This window comes from Crocuta crocuta, unplaced genomic scaffold (genome assembly GCF_008692635.1).
Source record: "Crocuta crocuta isolate KB4526 unplaced genomic scaffold, BGI_CrCroc_1.0 scaffold29, whole genome shotgun sequence".
Lineage (NCBI taxonomy): Eukaryota > Metazoa > Chordata > Mammalia > Carnivora > Hyaenidae > Crocuta > Crocuta crocuta.
Genome location: NW_027533280.1, coordinates 2,057,980 through 2,067,248, shown reverse-complemented (window position 1 = coordinate 2,067,248; position 9,269 = coordinate 2,057,980). Strand labels below are relative to the sequence as shown.

The window sequence follows — 9,269 nt, the reverse complement described above, 5'->3', positions numbered from 1 at the left end:
GAGTCCCTCGTTTCTTAGGCCTGGCCTCGCCTTCACCCGCGGGGCTGGGGATGCCGGCGCAGCCTGTTTACAAGCAGTTCTCGGCAGCTGCCCCCTTCCTCACGGTGGGAGGGGGCCAGGGGGCTTATCAAAAGCTGGGCAAACACTGGGAGGGGGTCGAGCTGGGGGGGCCCAGGGAAAGTGGGGAAGGCTCGTTCCGGGGGCTTGAGTTTCTTTCCATTTGTCCTTGGAGGAAAGGACCTGTGTGTTCAGCGTGTGCACGTGTCTTCACCATGCGCCTATGTGCACGTGTTCGTCCACACACGCGCGCGTGTGTGTGTCTGCGCGTGCATGTGTGTGTGTTGAGTGTGTGGCTTTGGTTGGGCCGTGGCCGCTTGGAGTGGCGGAGGGGGCTGGGTTGGACCCGGGGAATTCGGCCACAGAAAAGAAAGTCAATAACCAAAGAATTGTGTTGGGATTCTTACAGGGCAGGGGAAAGTACCACTGGGCGTGGACTCCGCCTTCCTGATGGAGAACAGAAACCAAGAGGCCTGGTTTTGTGGCCAGTGGGCTGGGCCGCGGCCCACGTGAGATACGGGTTTCCCAGAAAGTGAAATTATGAGTGAAAACGGAATCATTCCCTTCCTCTCTCCCCCAGACTCTGGCGTGTGGTGTGGCCTGTCGTTAGTTTGCAAAGTCAACTCTTGTGGACGGTTCTGTTACCCAGACTACAGCTGGGTCCACAGTCAGCCTCAGTGGTTGATGGGCCTCATCTGCTACATCTGCTTACAGAAGCCCCACTTAAGAGCCCTTGGGGGGGGGGGGGCAGCTGGCTGGCTCCGTGCATTAGGCCTCTGACTCTTGGTGTCGGCTCAGGTCGTGATCTCACGGTTTGGGAGTTCGAGCCCCACGTAGGGCTCTGTGCTGACAGTGTGGAGCCTGCTTGGGATTCTCTCTCTCCTCTCTCTCCCCTTCCCCTGTGCTCTCTCTCTCTCTCTCTTTCTCTCTCTCTCTCTCAAAATAAACAAGAATAAATAAACTTAAAAAAGAATCTTTGGGAGGATAATTTGTGGGAGACTGGGGAAATTTGAATATAGGCTGGAAGTTAGATGATATTAGGCAATTATATTTATCCAGTTACATATGTGAGAGGAGCTGCAGATGTGTGGCAGAAGTGCTGAGGTGTGTGCCCAAGTACTGAGGGCTGGACGGCCATGGTATCTGCACTTTACTTTAAAATGGTTTAGATGGGGGAGTNTTAGCTGGGGGGGGGGGGGGGGGCTAACTTGGTAGTAGATATATTTCCACTTTTCTTTCCCTATGCTTGAAAATTTTCATAGTAAAAGGATTTTTTAATGTTTTGGGGAATAGCCCTTAAAAATAAACCTGACACCTTGTATTAAAGAAAAATTTTTAAGGTTTCCTTAAAGGAGATCTTCAAGATCAAAGAAGCTTCTGGATTCTCCTGACGCCTGCCTAGAGGTGAGGCAGGGAGGGAGGAAGTCAGCTTTGAGAAACAGGTGGGGCATGTGGGGGCCAGGGGACAGCAGGCACAGCCTTGCTTCCTTATCTCTTCCACCTAAATTTGTCCAAATTGTTAACTTGACATGAGGTAGGACACTTGTTAATTTTCAAATCCAAAAAAGCTACGATCTACTCCATACTGCTAGGAACCTTTCCCTTTAGACTACAGTATGGCTCTGCTTGGGAAGTGTGATCTCCCTAAGGAAGCGGGATCGCAGATCGAATTCACCAGAAAGAGGCTGCCTTTAACCACTCGGCCTGTCCAGGTGTAACCCTGGGTGCCAGGGACATATGCATCATTACGTTTAACCTCATCCCTACCCTAGGAGGCTGATGCCATTATTGCCCCCATTTTGTAGATGGGAAAACTGAGGCTCAGAGAGCACATTTATTTATGTGAAGCCACCTGGACACCTGGACAGGCAGAGCTGGGACTCACCTGTGGGATCCAGAGCCAGCTGTCTTACTGCCTAATATTATCTTGTGGCTGTCATGGCAAAATCCATGCAGCCTCTGTGCTCAATTGCACGTAATACTTTTGTTGGTTTTCATCATCATCTTTTTTTTTTTTTTTACCGTTTATTTTTATTTTTGAGAGACACAGAGAGACAGAGCATGAGCAGGGGAGGTCGCAGAGAGAGAGGAAGGCACAGGATCTGAAGCAGGCTCCAGGCTCCGAGCTGTCAGCACAGAGCCGAATGTGGGGCTCGAACCCACAAACCGAGATCATGACCTGAGCCGAAGTCAGACACTTAACCTACTGAGCCACCCAGGCGCCCCATGGTTGTTTCTTTTAATCCAATCCTGCTTGTATCAAAATGTCCTGAGAGTTAGCCGGCACAGGGCAGCTCATAAATATGTTTCTTTTGGGAGCCCCAAGCCCTCTCTGAAAGGCACGGCCCCCCCTTCTACCTTGCTGGCTCCCATGTGCCCCAGAACATAATACGTGTCTGAGAAATATGTTTTAACCCGTCTCGCAGCATCTAGCGCACTACTTTGTATACAGCAGGCTTCCAATAAATATTTGTCGAGGCAACACATTTGGTTGAAATGCCTGACGCGGTAGGAAGGATCATCGAGAGAGCATCTCAGGCGCCACCCTGGAAACACAGCGTGCAAATCCAGGACCATCTGTCAAGCTTCTGGAAGGCCCAGAAGAAAAAAAAGCCATCAATTTTCCTGAAATAGCACAAACAGGATTTCCTGGAGGGAGCCGCGCCGGGGAGCAGGCTGCATGCTGGAAATGGGAAATGCAGCCCCGTTTGCAGTGCGGGAGCTCCCTGGGGGCAGGGCCCTGCTGGCAGCCCGGCCGGGTGCTTCCGGTCCTTTAGCCAAGACTTCTGAGCCAGCGGATGCAGGAGAGGCGACGGACAGTAACCACCAGGAGGACTGCAGCGTGAATGTCGGTAGAACTGCCCTTTACCGCAGGCAGCCCAGAGCAGGACCGGGGTGTGCTTCCCCCGGCCCAGTCCCCGTAACCTCGCCGTGGCCGCGCACGGCCTGGCTCAGCCCGTTTGGGAGAGACGTTTCAATGGTCAGAGAGCCCGTTTCAAATCCAGGCTCCTCCATCCACATCCAACACCGGATGTGTGTGACCTCGTGCGAGGTACCCTTTCTGTGCCTCAGTTTCCTCTTCTGTATAATGGAGATTGGAGTAGCGTCTGCCTCCCCTAGGGCTGTCGAGCGGATGAGAGGAGCAAATAAAAAAGAAAAGTGTGTAGGGGCGCCTGGGTGGCTTAGTCGGTTAAGCATCCCGGCTTTCACTCAGGTCATGATCTCGCGGTTCGTGGGTTCGGGCCCCGCGTCGGGCTCTGTGCTGACTGCCAGCTCAGAGCCTGGAGCCTGTTTCAGTCTGTGTCTCCCTCTCTCTCTGACCCTCCCCTGCTCACGCTGTCTCTCTCTCTCCTAGAAATAAATAAAAAAATATTTAAAAAAAGAAAAGCGTGTAGAGACGGGCGTGGCACACCACGTATGTGCTGCACGTTGGCTGCTCCTACTTCCGCTGCCAAACTGCGCCCTCGCCCCTCCCCCCCAGCTCCTCAGCCCCCCACTGTTGACGCCGGGGGCCTGCTAAGCACCCACATCTCGGAGGCCCGTGCGTGAGTTCCCCAGGGACCGCTGCGTCACTTACCACGGATGCGGTGGCTGGGAGCAGCAGTCGTGGGCTCTCCCACAGCTGAGGCCGGAAGTCCAAAATCCAGGCGTCTGCGGGGTTCTTCGTCGCCTCCCAGCTGCTGGTGGATCTGGGGGTTCGCTGGCTCGTGGCCACGTCATTCTCACCTCTGCGTTCGTCGTCGTGCGGCCGCCCCTTCCGTGTGCCCCCCTCTTTCTTACAAGGACACTTAGTATTGGATTTAGGCCCCGTTCCAATAATCCAGAATCACTGCATCCTAGATCCCTGACTTACTCACGTCTGCAAAGATCATTTTTCCACATAAGGTCACATTTATGACTCTTCAGTGGACATTTCTCTTGGGGAGCCCCCACTCACCCCCCCATCACATCTGAATCACATCTCTGGAGTGTCGTTGGACCCTTCCTCCGTGCCGACGGCCATGGCAGTGGCCCTGTCACTCCCTGTGCGAGCGTCTCAGAGCCCCCACCTTGTCACCTCGTCCTGTGGGCCGGAGTGTCTGTACTTCCCTGTCACCCTCTGGAGTGGAAGCTGGTTTCTAATATGGTGGCCCACTCGCCGCAGGAGACGACCGAGCCATCGAAATGCGTTCACTTGGGCCCAACGTGTGCGGTACGTGTGAAGCGCACACTGGCTTCCAGAGACATAGCAAGGAAGAAAGAATGTAAGATACCTGATAATGTTTTCCATATTGATCATATATTGAAATCGGAGGTATTTTCGATCCGTCGGGTTCGATAGAATATATGATTAAAATGGATCTCACCCGTTTCTTTTTACCTTCATTCATGTGAGTTCTAGAAGACTTGGAATTCCACACGTGGCTGACCTTACATACCTGCTGGGCAGCGCTGGGCTTTCAAGTTGTCGTCCTGTGACCGTCCATCTGCATCGGCGTCTGGACCTGACAGGTGACAGGTCACTCCCCAAACCTAGTGGTTTAAAGTAGCAAACGTCTCCTGCTTTGGCGGGTTGGCCAGCGCCTCTTCTGCTGGTCTCACTGGGGTCGACTCGAGTGCACAAGCTGGACGCTCTGCTGTGTTGTGAGGCGCAAGATGGCCTCCCTCGCGGGTCTCACAGGAGCCGGCACTGGCCTTGGCTGTCCTGCGCGGCCCCCCATCTTCCAGCCGCCTAGACTGGCTTCCTTGCATGGCAGTGGCTTTCCCGGGGGACGGGCGGCTGCAAAGACTCTTACAGCCTAGGCTGCAACGTGCTGTCGTTTCTTCCCGATCCCGCTGATCCAGGCAAGTCACGGGTCCAGGCCAGGCCCAAGGCGGGGGACAAATAGACTCTGCCTCCGGAAGGGAGGGATGACAACGTCACACTGCAAAGGGACACGCACACCGGGGGGAAGGGAACCGCGGACACTGAATAATTTACCTTCCGGTCCTTGCTGCCTCTCTCCTCAGAGGCCCCCGCCCATGCTCCCTACACGGTGCTCACCCCTTTGCTGTCTGGCCCCAGCCGACCATGTGGGTGCCACCTCCAGGCCTCTCTCCACCAGAACCTTACAGGGCCACCTGGTCAACCCTAATGGCTACCTGCCACATGGGGACAGGAGCCCGGCTCTTCCTCTGGGAGACGTGTTGGAACACAAGAGTAGAGATTCCCTCCACCTCTCCTGCCTCCCCTCCACCCACCCACCCCTGCAGGGCCCCAAGTGTCTAGGATTCTGTCCCCATGATTCAGACGGATTCAGGACTTTTCTCCTTGAAGGGCTGTATCCACACACACGCACAGCCCGCCTTCCCCCTCTCCGGCCTGCAGAGCCAGGGAGGCGGCGGAAGATGCTTGATAAGTGCCCACATTAACCGAAGTTCCAGACAACGGTCCCTTCAGCATCTGCTCCAGAATCAACACGGTGGCCGACTGGGGTTTTCTCGGGCTCAGCGAAGGCGGAGAGAGGTTTCTGTTTGTTGCTTTTGAGTTGGCTGCTGGCTGTAAAGAAACACAAAGGTCCAATGTTCTGTCCCAGGACCGAGGCACATTCGGGGATTTTTTCCCCTCCAGATCGCTTTATCAACACGCCACAGGCATAGCGCCTACTTCGTTTTCTCAGGTGTCCTGTAAACCCGTCAGGCTCCCAGTAAGAAGGAAGCTGGCAGCCTTGCCTTAAAAACGCACCCGCACCCCACCTTCACATACTGGGCTTTTCATAAGCACATGAAGGTTATTGATGCAGTGTTTAGACAGACCAGCCGTCAAATACTTCCAACCTCAAAACGCTCAGAAAGTCACTTCTGTTTCTTGGATCAAGGGGTCTGGGCCAGGGAGGGGCTGGGCTGAGCTTTCAAGAAGATTTTAAGAGTGTGCTTGGCAGGATGCAGTGGTTTACCTTCCAGACAGAGAGAGCACAGAGGAGAGGTGGTGTGTGCCTGGTGGGAAGGGNCATCGCGTTCCAGAACCCGGCAAATGCATCCGTTCATCAGATGAGGGGTCAGGGTTCTGATCGCTTCTTTTCCACCCCGTTGGCGAAGGAGGGTCCCCCGCCTTGAACAGTATGGCCAAGCACACAACTCTGAACACACCACTGGACAGAAGACGTTCGTGGCACTTTAGTGGCACCCGCTCCCCCGCCCCGCCCGCACGCGTGCTCCTAGCCTGTGGGGGGGACACTGCACACCACTCAGGGCCGCACCAGGCTTACGCTCCACAGTGGAGTGAGCCTCCCGGGGCTGTGGGAGGCGGGCTTTCTGTAACGGGAGGGTGGGTGACCCGCGGTTCCCATGGGAGGAGGAGCACAGAGGCCAGCAGGGAGGTGACAGCCACTGGTCTGGGTGGGGGGCTTTCCCCCTGTGTGGGGAGAATGTCTGGAGAGAGCAAGGGGCTTAGAGGTCAGACCTGTGAGTCTCCAAGGTGTCAAGGCAGCACTTGAAAATTACGGTCTCCACCCAGCTCGCAAACTTGGTCAGTGAAGGGCCAGCTAATAAGCGGACTCTCACGGACAGGAGATAGAACAATTGTCTATCAAAGTTTTATTGATAAGATTCAAAACATAGTAATAACGATCGAGCACAGTGTTCTATAAAATACAAGTCGACTCATGAGAAGAATGGAATTCTTCTGGGGAGGGAGGGATAACGTTTTGCTGAACTGGAGTTCAAAATTAGTGCTCCCTGGCATCAAGTCGATTGCATATGTTCATCCATAAAATGTACCATGCACCATACAAAATAGGCAGGGGTCAGGCTGGGTTTGGCCCGTGGCTCATAGTTTGCTGACCTTTCATTTAGGTAAGTCGTTACGCTATGTTGGATGCTGCATCAGGGTCTGGATGGCTGAGAGAAGTAGCTTTGCCCTCAGGATGCTCACAGTCTGCGTAATAGGGGAGACCCACAAGTAAAGAGCAAGGGCAAATCAATATGACCAGTACTATAATGCAGATGCATTGACAGCTCTGATTAGGGGATTTTAAGGATGCGTGGTGATACCAGAAAAGACTTCCCAGCAAAGGTGATATTTGCTGAGAGGCAGGCACGCACCCCACGACAAAGTATCGGGGTAGGGAACTAGACAACGGGCCAGTTTGTACAAATGTGAGACGCGGCGGGGAAGCCTGACACACCCGGGGACCCGCGTGTCTTCAGAGTAACCACAGCCGTGTGGGGAAGGGGAGGAGGAGAGGGTGGGAATGGTGGGAAGGCCCCTCACAAGGGGCCACAGGGACACACTGGTGCTTGTACATCTTCAGACACCCACGTTCGTGCTCAGGAACAGCGTGTTCGCAGCTGGACTGCAAGGGATCAGACAGAGAGGGGGGTTCCCACAATATCCCAGGGGAGACGTGAGGAGGATGGGGCTCGGAGGGTCTCTGAGTGGGCAGATGAGAGGCCCACGGAGGAAGAAGCTGAAGCAGTGGGAACAGGACCGAAGACCACGGTCAGCGGGCGGATGCTGGGGTCTAGGGTTTCAGAGGCGTGGCGTCCGCACCCCGACATGGCCAGGAACGTGGGCGTGGGAAGGAGACACTTCAGCGGGTCAGGAGGGACGTAAAAGGAGTCAAGGGAATCTGACCTGAGATTATCAGGGGCCCGCTCGGTGGAGGGCCTGGCGTGGAGAAGATTCTGGGCCGGCTGGTGGGCTTAGTGTGGCTCTCCTGACATCCGCTGCTGTGTAACGAGCATCCCCGGCTCCGTGGCTGAAAGCAACAATTTGTTATTATGTGTCATGGTTTCTGAGAGTTGCCTGGGCTCGCCTGGGACACACTTCCGCCTGCGCGGCTCCTTCTTTTCTGCTTGTGCTCCAGTGCCACCGGCAGGCTCACCCTGACTCGCCTCCACCCTCCCCTCAAGGCTTGGCCCCCTCTCTTCCTGCCCCACATATTCTCGTTTCTATTGCATTTCATCACCTTCCAATGTTTCATGTAATTTCTTTGTCAGATAATTGCTGTTTTCTCCGTTCCCCTCGGTCCCAGGATATTGGCCTCATGACACAGAGATCTTTATCGATTTCATTCATTGATATGCCCGGCGCCTGGCGCCTGGGCGGTGCCGCATGAACAGGTTGAACAAACGAGTAAATCCGCTGGGTCCCAGCGCCCCTGTCATCCGGAGACACTGCCCGTGGCCATCCCACCCGGTCTGCATGCCTTCTCTCTCAGGGTCTCATTTCACTGTCTCCTGAGAAGTACTTCCAGCCCGACACAACCTTGTGTGTTGATGTGCCGGTCCAGTCTCTGTCCCCTCGCTGGAGGGTAAGCACGGTGACAGCGGGAAACCGCTCTGCCCTGTTCCACATCGTATGCATCGTGTCCTGGCACACGGCAAATACACGATGAATATTTTCTGGAAGTTTCTGTTAAGCCTGCCCTATCAGCCCACCTCCCAATAAACCTTGAGATGGCATTCTCAGCCCCACCTCACAGAGGGCCTTGTGCACGCAAGCCCTTGGTCAATATTTGCAGAATGAATGGTATTTCCGTTTACCTGAGATAGAGGCTGGGGGAAGGCTCTCGGGTTCTGTCCTTTGGCACAAAGATTCTTTCGGATCAAGGGAGTATGAAGGCAGGAGTGTGAGGCGCTCAGAGCCCCCTCCTGCCCAGCCTCTCCACAATGTTGCTTTTCACGTCTTCTCGATGCAGCTGTGTGCCCGCCCTTAGGAGGGGCCGGGCCGGGCCGTCCCACGCAGCAGGCCCCACAGTGAAGCCTTGTTTTCCCTTCAGTCCTCTCCCTGAACCCTGCTGGCTGGGCACAGCGTCCCCAGGCCTGGCTCTGGCACCGTGGTAGAGACTTGGATGCCTGTGTCTGCTTTCTGTCTCGTGGCAGATTCGCGGGAAGTGATGTGTGGCCGGGAGCAGTTGGAGAATCGCGACTGCCGTGGGGAGTGGGTTGTATTTCCTTTAAGACGTCAGGTCCAGTCTGCTCGCTTCACCCCCCACACCAGTGATGCCCAATTATCTGCAGAGCCTGTCACGTGTTCTGACTTCCCGTATGCCCCAAACACTCGCGTTTCACCCTAAAGAAGTCTGAGTCAGCTCTTCAATGTCAGTGGAGAAGCCACCTCCTCCAGGAAGTTGCCCTTGACTGCCTCCCACTCATCTGCTTATTAATCTCAATCTGTGCTAATCTTCAGTGCCTCTTCCCTGATGTCCCAGGGCTCACACTACTTTGCGTGCCACTGGATTATGAGTTCT

General features: G+C 54.8%; 2 long non-coding RNA genes across 2 annotated transcripts; both read right to left on the bottom strand.

Annotated features, from left to right (window-relative positions):
• Positions 1 to 2,062: 2,062 nt before the first annotated feature.
• On the bottom strand, positions 2,063 to 5,244 carry LOC144218161 (uncharacterized). The gene is made up of 2 exons (XR_013331065.1): positions 3,635 to 5,244; positions 2,063 to 3,179 (listed from the first exon to the last, which is right to left on the bottom strand). It is a non-coding gene; the product is annotated as an uncharacterized LOC144218161 (long non-coding RNA).
• Positions 5,245 to 5,296: 52 nt separating this feature from the next.
• Positions 5,297 to 8,660, bottom strand: LOC144218220 (uncharacterized). Its single transcript, XR_013331083.1, has 3 exons — positions 8,563 to 8,660; positions 7,652 to 7,775; positions 5,297 to 5,575 (listed from the first exon to the last, which is right to left on the bottom strand). It is a non-coding gene; the product is annotated as an uncharacterized LOC144218220 (long non-coding RNA).
• Positions 8,661 to 9,269: the final 609 nt, after the last annotated feature.